The 13,538-nt window shown below is 30.3% G+C and overlaps 1 protein-coding gene across 1 annotated transcript in view; it reads right to left on the bottom strand.

Annotated features, from left to right (window-relative positions):
• LOC118073856 (uncharacterized) overlaps positions 1-9,928 on the bottom strand; it is a 112,274-nt gene extending 102,346 nt beyond the window's left edge. The window contains exon 1 of the mRNA XM_035094593.1: positions 9,605-9,928. The gene's annotated coding sequence lies outside the window, so the exon portion shown is untranslated. The remainder of the gene's footprint in view (positions 1-9,604) is intronic.
• Positions 9,929-13,538: the final 3,610 nt, after the last annotated feature.

Below are 13,538 nucleotides of genomic sequence, written 5' to 3'. Positions count from 1 at the left end.
GGGTAATTAATTTCACAATTATCTAATTTGGAACACATTGGACAAATACTGTAAAAATCATCGATCCATTATTCCGGTCACTTCACCAATTCTCGTTTGAACTTTACTTTTTGTGCTCGATTATCCTGATCATATAGCAGATAATTTTACTATGCTCATATAGCTGGTAAATTCTGAACTGTGCAAATAATAATGATAATAATAAAGTTATTAAAAAAACCAAGTCAGATCGGAAACCACCCACATACCATATTTCAACGTTTCGAAAAAAATTCCGAGTTTAGTAATACTGAAAATAAAATGAGAAAAATAACCTCAGTGAAAACATTCCTCGAAAGTTGAAAGGCTAGAATATTTTAGAAAGGAAATATTTGGGGTGCCGTTCATTGTATTGTTCATGTGCAAACCGCGAAGAAGAAGGCTATAGTCATTTCAATAATTTACGATCCGATGAAGGGTTAGTACGATCAAAAGTACAATACCAAACAATGCACATGGTATAGTAATCGCAGCTTTTCGGATTCTCTAAAGCTGGGCTATTGTCCTGCCGCATGTACTTGGACTCAGTTTTCCATAAATGATGAGATATTTAGCTTTATAAAAATACGAATAAAATCTGAGAGTAAACATTCATAAATAATTAGCTGAAATTGCAGTTTACCAAGTCCAGAAATAGACCAATTTTCCAGATAATAACTCCAAGTAGAGTGAATCAAATAAAATGTGATTAACTTCAATATTTTTCCATCGTTGTTGATGATAATAAATTCTAAATTAAACAATTTTACTTTTTATAGTCTATTATATTTTCTATTATAACGGAATTTAAGTATTTATTAAATAACAATGTCTAGAGCCATAGAAAGGGAGAATAATATTGAAAAAAATTTAATTAAACTGTAATTAATTAAAAAATCAACATCGATAAGAACTTAAAATACATCAAAACATATTTTTTCCATTTCTGATAAATCTAATTACTCGTAAATTTGAAAAAATGATTGACTTTTACTCAAAACACTCTGATAAATAACGTTATAAATATAAAATTACTTAATTATGTTAAGTGTTGATCTATATCAATGAATAAAAAGTCAAAATTCAATGAAGTCTTTCAATTCTGCTATACGCAGTCCATGTTTAAACGGCATTCCATCAAATAGTCAATAGTTAGTTCACATTCCTGCAAACACCAGTTCTAGATTATTACAGCTATATTGCTTTAACTCAACTACATACATTGCATTTGACATGAGTTCAATGCGGACACCGAATTAGTGCTGTTAGCATACGATATGACAGGCTGATCATAGATATTTACACATGAGTAAATTCCATTGGAGAATCAGCTATATGAAAGTATGCAAAGAGGAATTAAACCGAAATTTAGTCATTACTACATCTCTAGCAATTATCAAGTACCAGAACTTTATAACTTTTTAGCAGGAATGAATTGAATACAGTTCTAATTCGATAAATGAGAATAGTTTATTTTTATTTTCATAAAATCAAATGACTTTGTACATCCATTAGAATATTTTCAAAGGTAAATGAAAAAGAAGCAAATACTTTACTGTTAGATTAGAAAATAGTCTCGTGAAGGACAAGTAATTCATCAGTATCAACTTTAATCTGACCACAATTCAATTTATTTCTCATCAATATCTTTATTTAATCTAGGAATGTTTAAGTCAAAGTAATTGAACAAAAGGATCCAGATACAGACTTCAACATATGTTATATTTTTATAATTAATTCTGAAGTGTTTCATAAAGAACCATCTTGGCTACTAATAACATTCACAAATTTAATAATCACTTCTGTTTTTGGTAAAATAAATATGTACTTATAATTATTTATGTATTTAATAAGAAGATTCATCTCAAAATTTTGCATTAAGTTTACAAAACAGTTAATTAACATCATTTCTCTTTAGGGAGCCATGAAATTTTCTTGCGTTGCAAACGCTCATTACTCTACTTACAGAAGGAGAATGAGAAGAAAGGAAAGAGCTAAAGAACAGAGTCAAAGCATCTTGAAATTATCTGAGATTTCATTCATAGAATGAAATTGCACTTTCTACTAAGGAATCTAAAATTATTCGGATTTTTAATTTATCATTTCGAGCTCATCTTCTATTCCTAGACTTTGATTATGAAAAGCCCAATGATTCTGCCACAACCTTAACTTTCCAAGCATTAATCGTTTGTTTATTATTCCTTTGCAATTGCTGGAATTTGCATATACCAATGTAGAAACACTCTATTAGTGAGGATACCTAATTTGATCAGGGAGTTTGGAATGTAAATTCGAAGTAAATATTAATTACTCTTGATGTACATATACACAAATATCAGAATGCTCAATTTGATAATAAATACGTGGACATACTTTCGAAAAATAAATTCCAATGATTAGTTAATAGCTTGGAAGGTTGATTGGCATAGGAAACATATAACTTAACACTGAGAATTTATAAGCGCATAGCTAACATAATGTAACTGTGTATCGTCGATGAACGTGGGCGTAATTAATCAACGGTGTTGCTCTTGTGGGTTCTCAACCCATTGCAATTAGCTAAAGCATGCGAGTCGACGTTTCCTTCATTCTAACATGTTGTCGAAGGGTTGCTTTGCTAACAAACAACCATGAAAGTGGTCTTATTAATGCCAATACGACCATTTTCTCAACAAGCAAACCAGCTAACCAATGAAAACAACAAGGGTGAAAACTAAATCAAAATGAAATATATTGATGATATTTCATTTCTCTTTTGTATCAAATTTTCTTATATTTATTTCAGTGAACTTGCTTGAATATTATTTCAGTATTTTAGTATTCTTTTTTGCATTATCTACAATGGTGATGGATAGATGTAAACAGCGCATGATCCTCGTCAAAGCTTCACTCATTCACCAAGTTTTTACTAGCATGATGTAAAGCTACGAGGAATTTCTTGAAGGGTAGATGAAAAATTGCGTCGTTTATACTGACGTAATCCAAAATAAATCAAATGAAAAATATCTAATCTCTATCGTTTTTTTTCCTTATTTGAGTTTTTACGTTCAGACAATACTTTATTATTATTAACAATGACGTAAACAATGAAGACAAATATTTATGGAATCTACAGGTCTAGTGTCAGTTGTGTATTTTATCAAATTGTAAGACTGAGGGTTCAAGTTTTAAATCTCTGTTAGAATTATTAAGTGAGATATTACATCATGTTGATAGGCGTTTAATCGGAGTTTGCTTAATCTCTAGTGGATTGAAAAAGTTTTGAAATTTTTTTGATTCAATCAACTGTAAGTTTATTTATGATTTTTTTTTTTGTTAATTTAACTTTCCTCATTATTGTGGAAAGTTGATAGTCAGTTAATTTGATTTATCAGAATTTTTCAATCACAATTATAAATCAAATGTGAATCTGCAATAATTAAAAAATAATTCTTCACGTGTTTATTGAATTTAATAACTTAATTATCTAATTGTGAGAATGGAGACTGCTCTTTTGAAATATATTGAACTTTTCTTTCACTATTGGAAATTTAATAAAAAATTCAGAGATTAATTGAATAAAAAGTTTTGTTGATAATTGATTGTTGATTTCCAATAATTAATAATTAATATCTACATATAGCAAATTGTTTCAAACTAGATAAAATGAGTTTCATCTCTCCCAATATTCTCTATGAAGGTCAATATAATTTATAAAAATTTTAATAAAGAGCTTGAGAAAAAAAAAAGTGAATGGAGAAATAAATCAGAAACAATTGAGAGAGTTATTTTGACAAAATAAAACGTAAAGTTCAAAAAGTTAACAACCTTTCAGTGGAGATATATAGAGAATATTCTTTCATGTTCATAATATTATCGCACACTGAATGTAATGTCTAAAACTAGTTAACTCACATTCGTCGTTCGATTTTCCTCTTGCTCAAACTCTATAGCCTTTGTACTCTACACAACCCACCCTTTAATTCGCCAGTACTTTTCACCGTGACAAATTTCATTCTTGCCAAGGTACGTGCATTGAATACCTTCTAGTACCATTTACAACGAAGGAGAGACTGCAAATTAATGTCGTTCGTGCCCGCCCAACCCTATGACGGTTTATATCATCGGGTACCCGCATGTTATCGTTCTCTTTGCTTATTTTATTTACTATTTGTACGTTTAGTTAAGAGCTCGTGGTATTCAATGACCTTACACAGAGCTACAGTGAAAACTATTCACTTTGCTACTTCAGTTCTTTGAAGTTGTTAAACTAATTGTGTTCAAACATTTGAAAAATTCTATTTATTCTTAAATAAAATAGCATCGCGAGACCGGAAAAAAATAATGATCATTACCCACTACACTGTACTGATGAAAAATAGAAAGTAAACTTCAACATTAAACAATTTAAACATAACTTTAATTCATTCCAGTTCTCGTGCTTTCAGTCAATAACAAAAGCTCTTGGTAAATTATATCTTGAATGAAAAGTTATTTTCAAAAGGATACATAAACTTTATGAAGCAAAGAATTTAATGTTAGATATATTATTAATAAATTGTTCTATATCTAATAAAAACTTGTTGCGAATAATTGGCTAATTTTTTTCGGTTCGTTATACAAATAAAAAATAAACTTTTCAAGTGTACGTAATTTTATATTATATGACTCAACTTGATAGTTGTGAGAGAAGAAAAAGTATAAAAAAACTTGACAAGTTGCTTCTGCTGTTTTATAAAATATATAAACTTCAAGTTAGAGCGACGTTTTCTTGAAGATTACAATAAAGTTTAAATGATAATTTTTTTTTTGTCTGTAAATAAAATCACAAGATTTTACGCGTTAACTTTTGCTGACGTCCCGAAAACGAGTTACGGTTTAATGAATATTATTCTAATTCATGTAAAACACTTTTGAAGTTGTTGCATGTTGCACCTTCTATTGCATTAAGCTGCTTCAATTATTCACTTGAGATTAAATTAATAAGAAAGCATATAAATATGGTAAATAGAGGAAACATTGATCATTTACCCTAACATCAACATGAACCAATGGCGTAAAAATTAACACCCTGAGGGTTGAGAAGAATCATCATAAATTTTATTCAATTGAATGAGTGAAAAGAGGGATAACACACAACTATATCGATAAACTTGACCGCATCGGTATACCCATAGATCCCTCAAACCTACATTAAATGTCTGAGGGACAAAACATGATTTATCTCACTAGATATTCGAGAAGAAAGGTCGAGGACGATGTCGACATCGATAGATTTCACCATTTATTAAGCAAGAATTGAAGCCAAAATCAACCCCAAGTAGAAAAGATATGGTACAGTCAGGCAAAAAAAGATGATTACAAGTAGGTACATAAAAGTAAATCAGATAGTGAAAAAGCATTTTGTAGCGATGAATGAAAGCTTTAGAAGAGGGAATTGATGAGCTTAAGAGAAAGACTTGTAAGGTGAAGTTATAACCGTGGTCTACTTTTTTTACAAATCAATGCTAGCAAGTGTAATTAGAAAACCATAGCTCACTGTGACCTTAAAAAAAGTTTATTGTTCCAATTAAGTTATCATTATCTTTGGATAAATAAATTGAAAAAGAACTGAGGAAATTAGGAAGAAAAAAGTTCAATACAAAAACTGACCTCGAAATGCACTAGCAGAAATACAAAACAAGGTCTTACTTATTTTTTTGCAATGCTCCAACAAAAGTGCTGGCCGAGTGGTGGCAATTTTACCTTATGTAGGAGTAGATAATCGAGAGAAGCAGAAAAGGAAAAAATGAAGGGTGAAAAAGGTGGTAGCAACGAAGTAAAGGGTGATAAAAAGTAACTTTCAATAGATGAAGGTCAGTTAATGGAGTGAATTAGGGGAGTTTCATTGGAATTTCTATCATGGATTACATAACAGCGATTCAACGTAATTGCTGTCGCAAGCTCAGGGATCTGCAAAGTAATTTAGAACGTGAGTGACACAGAAAACTTAAACTCGTCAGCTCAATCTACTAGTGACCACGTCAAAAAGGGAATTTACTGTGTGGGTATAATAGAAGTTGGTTGAGATGTATGACCAGGATAGACTTGAACACGCTTTCATCCCCAACTTGAGGCAGAAGTGACCGTAATTTCATAGTGGGATTGATGGTCGATGAAATCACATCTGGGTTGTGGTACATCAGTGGTTTAGGGAACCATGCTCTACTCTACTCTGCTGCAGTATAATGAAGGTAGTGTGCGACAGTGCACAGTTAATCGACGATCATTACAGATAGGTATGTACATATGAGATGGATTTTCCTAGCATACGCTCTACCTACCAAGTGATTAGGTATTTGGTATATTATATTCTACGAAATATTGGCTATTGCATAGTTCAGAATCCATTGTCAATATTTCTGATGATTAAAAATCCTGAAAGTCACTTTTCATGATATTGCAGACTGAAGTTATAGCTTATATTGATTATTTTATAATGGGTATTTTAACCCAATTATTATCATCATTAAATTTACAACATACAATGAACGGAAGAAAGATAAAAGTAAAGTGGAGGCAGAATGATGTCGGGCCTTGATCCTGCCATCAGTCTGTCATCATTCTGGATCTATTGGTTTTGCACAAAATTTTTTTAATTCAAAAATACTCATCATTTTTCAGGTATAATAATTTTTTTCCAATTAACAGAAATTAATTTTTAAAAAAATTTAGAAATACATAATACTTGAATGAACTAGCAAAAAAACGTCGATGATAGTTATATTTTAACACCTGTTTTATCCCAGGTATCAAAGCATTATACACTATAATTCAGTTCCAATGAAATCTTTTGTAATATGAAACTAATAATAGAAAAAAAGGTATTCCAATCATTGATTTAGCCATTATTTGTCAGAAGATCTAACTAAATCTATTATTCGAAAACTCTGAAGTCTAATAATAAATATTCTCATCATAAATAATTTTTATTATTAGGATATAGTTTTTTGAAACATGGAAAATATACATTCCAAAATTTCTCTGAAAAACAATATATAGTAACTTTATGGAATGAGATATTTTATTTAACCGAATAAATTTTCATGAAAATAAAATATTCCAATTAACCGCATTAACTTTAATCCTTTATTATAATCTCTCATTTCACGATAAAGCTATTTGTCGACTCCAATAATGAATAGATACAAACCACGTACACGAATAAACACGATTTCATATCTATAAATATCAGAGAAATAAAATCACTGTAGAAAATAAAACTTTTTCTAATTATGATTTTGATAAAAAAAAAAAGTTTTATGTAGCCATTTTTTAATTAATTAAAAATCTTTCCCTCTGACCAATACATATACCATGAAATAGACCTCATTACTGATTAAAGTTAACACAAAAAATTATATTTACCTGACACAAAAAAAAATTTTTCCATGATAGATACGATGATGTATCTACAAGCCAAATAACTATCAAAACAAAAAAGTTATTAAAGCTGGAAAAAAGTGGTGATGTTTTCCATGTGTTCGTAACCAAAGCGTATTATAGGAAAAAAGCTTCTCTTGCAACATAAATAATAGTCTCTTCAGTATCGCAGATGAAACGAATTCGCATTCAGCAAATATAAGCATTAAAATTTGTGACAATTGGTAGAGGAAAGTATATTTACTCATACGAGTTGGTTGGAAAAGAGAAATTACATGCTGATTAAATTCGTTGCATTGGAGCAGGCGTCAGGGTGTATTCTCAAACTGGAGCAAGCTCAAGCCAATGCTTGCAACGCATTCCGCTTACTGAGTATACGGCACACAGTGGGATTATAGAGAATTCGGACCGCGTTCGGCCGCACATAACCGTATACCTCTACTACGTAAATTTGATTGTCTCGACGCTTTCAGAGCGACTATTAATTGTGAATGCACTCGAATGAGTCCAAAGGGATGAAACTTTGTAGTAGGAGAGAGATAAAGCGTTGAGAGACGTTAAAGTATCGTCTATATATGCACACCTACTCTTGCACTCTTTCTCTCATTTTAACTTGTTCCCTCGACGTTCGTGAGGCGGCCACCCGTGTAATTGAAAAACAACGCTTTCGTATTCGTATATCTGCATTTTTACGACATCTCTCAAAAGTTTGTGACACGTTAATCTACGAACAAGGGAATTCCAAATGGTCTAGCTGTCTTAAATGACACAATTGACTTCATCCAGAGCCAAAATCTCCTCCAGATCGTCTCATATCATCTCTCACGTCTTCCTGTGCAAGCCCATGTCCAGTCAACTATATACGCTCTAGTTGTGCTTCGCTTCCAAGATATGAATGATGATTTGGCTGAAGGTTTGGAACATTTTGATAAAAAAAAAATTGCTCCAACAACTTACTCAGTTGACATTTCCTCTATAAGGATTCCATAAAAAAAACTATTGATATTCTTGTGTGATAATTTATGTCGATAGAAAAGGACGTAGTCAAAATATAAAAATGAAAGATTATAAATTTATTTTACACATTGATATAGCATGTAAAATAAATGATATTTCATTCGTACTTAGAATGTAAATATTCAAGGTATGCTGACACTTTCTTTCTAGAAAAAATTAAATTATGCATTCAAGTTTGCTCATCTGCTAGACATTTTTTACTTTAATATTATAATAAGCTCATAACATGTTCTATAAAAATACCTACATATTTGGTTTTTAAATAAACTTTCATCCTCCTCTAATATTTTTATTATTAATGTTTCATCATTCTCAATTATGAACAATCATATCAAATTTAAATATGAATAATAGTAATAATAATTGTTATTATATTTTAATGAATGCTCATATCATAAATCACCAAATTAAAATCATTTATTGGTATTAAAAAAAACATTTTTATACATATAATATTGATATTCAATAATTATATCATTTCATACTCCATTTCATTGAAATCATAAATTGTACATTGAATTCACAGCTCATAAAATTACAGGAAAATTGAAATATCACGACCGTGTGTAGGTCTTACACTGTAAAATAGTAATTAAAAGCTCAATACCCATCTCATATATTCATCGAAGCAATAATATGGAGTAATAAAATACGAATCAACACTAATTACTTAATTACATGTTATCCAACAGTAATCAGTGTAATCACTATCTTTTTAACATACAATGAATGTCAATAAATGAAAAGACCATGAAAAAGAAGAGTTTATAAAATAAAAGAAAATAATTTCTTTATAAAGCATATATAATTGTCTAAGAAGATTATTGTTGTTGTTTCATAATCACACCATGAAGCCTTTCATGTGGTGTTTTACGGTAGTTATGGTCCAATGATTATTCTCTGCACTCTGGTAGTGCACAAATATAACTATGACGAAGCTTTTATTTTCAAGTACAATAAGTCGTAGTAGTTTATTCAGCGAGTTAGAAAAAAAGTTAGTGTAAGGTTAAAAAAAAAATTGCTGTTACTTATTTCGGAATAATAAAAAAGAGGAAAAGAAACTTGAAGTTATCTTTATTATTACAAAGAATTGTACAGGAAACAGTTTTTATTAATAGAGGAATTTTTAATGAAAAATATTCCTCTTGAAACATGAAAAAAGGCTTACCAAGTCGTGTGTTACGGAGTAATCCCAGTCGAGAGATTGCTTACATTCCAAAAGCTATACCGTCCTTGTCTCTATTTTGTCCTATATACAAGCTTGACCCCGTATTCAGTCTCCCATATGACCTGACCCAGAAACGCATTATCTCTAAACTGTAAACTCACTTTTTAGTTTTTTTTATTTAATACTTGTTTAGCGGAACCAACTCAATGTTTGCACATTAAATATATTAATTAAATAAAATATAATTTTATTTCAAGTTTTAAATGACATTTAATTTTAAAAATTAAAAACAATGTCATTTAAACGCCGATTTCACATCGTACGATTTTGAAATGTGAGAATAGCGCGAACACGACTGATAGGATACGCGAACGGCACACCTCTACCGAGATTCTGATATGGTCCACGAAAGAGATGCTGTGAAACTGAGAAGCGATCAGAGCAACAAGAGTGCGCGGGCGCGCGCACGCTTTCATACCAACCCCCGTGCGCGCGGAACACAAAACTCACGCGAACAACCCTCTCATAGTTGTTAGATATAACATGAAAAGTAGTTCTATTTTAACAGTGACACTGATCTGCACAGCCAAGAATTAAAATTACCACAATTTGCCAGTCATTTAATTAGAGAATATACGAGTTAATGATGCAGAATACAACAGCATCCTTCACACAAACTTTTATTCCTTTTATCTGAAGTCTTAGACACTTAAAGTCTTTAATTAAAACCTGCGATGAATTTTTATTGAACATTAATATTAAATTTACAGTTTATTTAACCGGGGAAAAATATTTAGTACCCTCAATAGATTCAAAGTCTTCTCTTACGACAGTCTTAATTCGTTCATACAAATTTTTTCTGTTTACACTGAAAAAAATTTTTGCTTTACAAGAAAAAGGGATAATTTAATCAATGAAAAGAATTGAAAATATTCGTAATAAAACATTTTATGAAATTTAACAAAAAACAAAAACAAACTTAATTTAAAAAAAAAAAATTGATTGCAATTATTCAAAATTTTGATTTTATTAATTGAAAAAAAAATTGCTGTGAAAAAGTGTGCAGTAAATTAAATTGCGAATAAAATAGAAATTATTTATTACGATTGTTTAAAATAAATGACTAAGAAACTTTTTACTATTTACTTAGTAAAGTTTTTTTCTCAACAGCTTTAATTTATAAAACTCTTGGCAGTAGAATTATCCCGATTTAGTCCGACACTCTGGAGTTGTGATTGAAAACGTATTTCTATTTTACGAGCAGACAAGGGATTTATTTTAGAATAAAATTATGTCAGAAAAGAAACAATTCCTAAGACAGTTGACTCTCCGGAGTTTAATTAGGATTTTCATCTTCAATCATTTTTTTTTTGTTTTTTTGGGATGTAGGAGGTCTAGTAGACATTCTTGGAATGTTTTAGCTTCTAGTCCACGTTTAGAAATATTGACTGACCATTTAATAATTAAAATTTCTCAAATTCTTCCTCCGGAACATTGTAAGATAGAGTCGCTATGTATATAATTAAATCTTTTTTCCCTATCTCTGCAGTTAATCAAGATATATTGATAAATCATCTATCTATTGATGCTGAAATAAAATAAATGAGGTAATATGTCGAACTCATTTAATCATTTTTATACTGACTTCAAGTCAAATTGATTATAAATGATCTCAATGAGGATAAAAAAAGCTTTTCTGATTAATGTCTGGTCAATTATTCCTAAATTATTTGAAGGAAAATTAATGAAAATTCATAAAAATAAATTTATGCAACGAATACTCAAACCCAGTAATTATAAAAAAACCTTTCCCTTCTCAATTTAAAATTAAATTTCAATTCAATTACTGAACGACATTCCAAAGCTCCCTTTATCCATCCTTTCACTCAAATTAATGCTTCAAGGTTCATATATACCAAAGACCTTTCGGAAAAGCCTTGAGAATCTGAAATAATTATGATGGCTCCAAGATTTGGCCATTGAATAAGAATTCCATTGTCTTATCAAAAGGGATGGAAATAATTTAAATGTTCATGAATATCAAAAAAATAATTAATAAATTCACTGACTCGTGAAATAAATGAGAAAAACTTAATTGTTGATATGTCAATGACATTTAATTTATAGGAAAATATATCTGAATAAATGTGTATCACAATAGCAACATGATTTTATTTGTTCACATGGACATGAACACCTGTTTTTATGAAATACTGACCAGACCTCCGACTCTATCCGTATTTGATGTCTCTACTCATTTTCTAGGTGATGGTGTCGTAAACTAACTTAAACCTCACTAATTGTTCCTACCAGTCCTTAACATGAAAATTTGACAATGTCTAAATGTCATTAAAATTATAATGAAATGTAATTGAAAAATTTAGAGTGAGAATATGTTTGATAGATTGAAATTTTATGAATAAATTCTAATTTTAATAAATGCTGAAATTAATGGTCAGAATATCTGATTTTCATAAAAAATAATAACGCTATATTCAAAACAAGCTACATAATAGAGTTTCACTTGCAACTACTGCAGTTGCTTGAAAGTTTCACATCGGTCTAAGTGCACAAAGAAAATTGTTGTCTTATGCTAACGAGATTGGTTTTAACCTAGTTATGAGCATCATAGTTATAAGGAAGTTGAAGAGTCCTCGTACTTCATGGACAAAGATTAGATAAAGTAAAATTAAAACCCGCTAGGGGTTTGGAAAAATAAAATATTATTAAGCCTCTTGTGTTGGAATAAAACCGAGTAGCAAATTGTTAACAAGTCGCGCTTTGTCATGAAATGCCTACAAAAACCTTCATTGGCATGGATCCAAAGATTAATTAAGCGACTTTTCCTTGTTACGAATAGTAAATATTGGTTCACAAAATAGTGAAACCACTGAATTGTAAATAAAGGCAATATTGGGTATCAAGAGTACCATTGCAAAGAAGACATCACCAAAAAAAAACATACTAGAGTGAATTAATAATAGTCTAATTCTCTTTTTAACAATTGACTGACAAGTGCAAGAATTTTCTAATTCAGGTTAATGCTGCTCTTATGTCATTCTCATATAAATTAATATTGTCCATTACGACTAATTAATAAAAATGAATTTACAAAGTTATAATTGAATTTCATCCTAAAAAAATTAAAATCATCATTTAAAGTGATCAAATTTCCTTTTAATAGTAATTAAAAATAAATTGGAGAAAAAAGTAAAAAACACATCTATACAAAAATCTTTCTATCAGTGTAGGCGCAGTAATTCTACAATCAATTGCTTCTAGTTCACTTTCTAATTCAAGTAGACGCTGAGTGTTTTTCATTAGACTTTTCTCACAGCAGTAAATGTTTACTTCCGATAAGAAAATCGATTGGTTGTGGCCGGAAGTAAAGAAAAGGGATGAAAGTGAGGTAAAGAAATAAAATTTTAAAAAAAAACAGAAAAACTAAAGCATTTCTTATGTCCTCTTAGTATAGAAGATATAATGAATGTGTTTCATTAAAAGCAACCTAGTGGCTCCTATACGACTTTACAGTTGCAATAATATTATAGCTTTCTCCCACCGGATGCATAATAAACACAATTTACTGTTAATGCGTGCAAACGGAGGAGCTTAAAGCTCCTCGCTAATTTAACTTGCACCTTGTGTTCTTTACGTTTTTTGTTATCCATGCAACCGTTACGAAAATTGCACTTAATTGAGACACAACGTGTTGGCATTGACATCATGCTCTGCGTTATGTTTTCCTCATGCATACCAAGTGCTTCGAATACATTTGTGTTTATTACAACAACACACTCGACAATCTTATTGTGTATTCAAAGAGATGAAGACATCTTCAACTGGCCATAGTGAATCACAGAATATCCAAGTTGCTTGGAGGAGAGTGTTTTCTACAGTTTCAAGCTTAAGATTACCTCTATAACTATCCCAG

Source organism: Chelonus insularis, unplaced genomic scaffold (genome assembly GCF_013357705.1).
Source record: "Chelonus insularis isolate UGA/USDA-ARS -01 unplaced genomic scaffold, ASM1335770v1 scaffold_714_pilon, whole genome shotgun sequence".
NCBI classification, from domain to species: Eukaryota; Metazoa; Arthropoda; class Insecta; order Hymenoptera; family Braconidae; genus Chelonus; species Chelonus insularis.
Note: the sequence above shows the minus strand (reverse complement) of the source record. Positions and strands in the feature narration are given on the sequence as shown.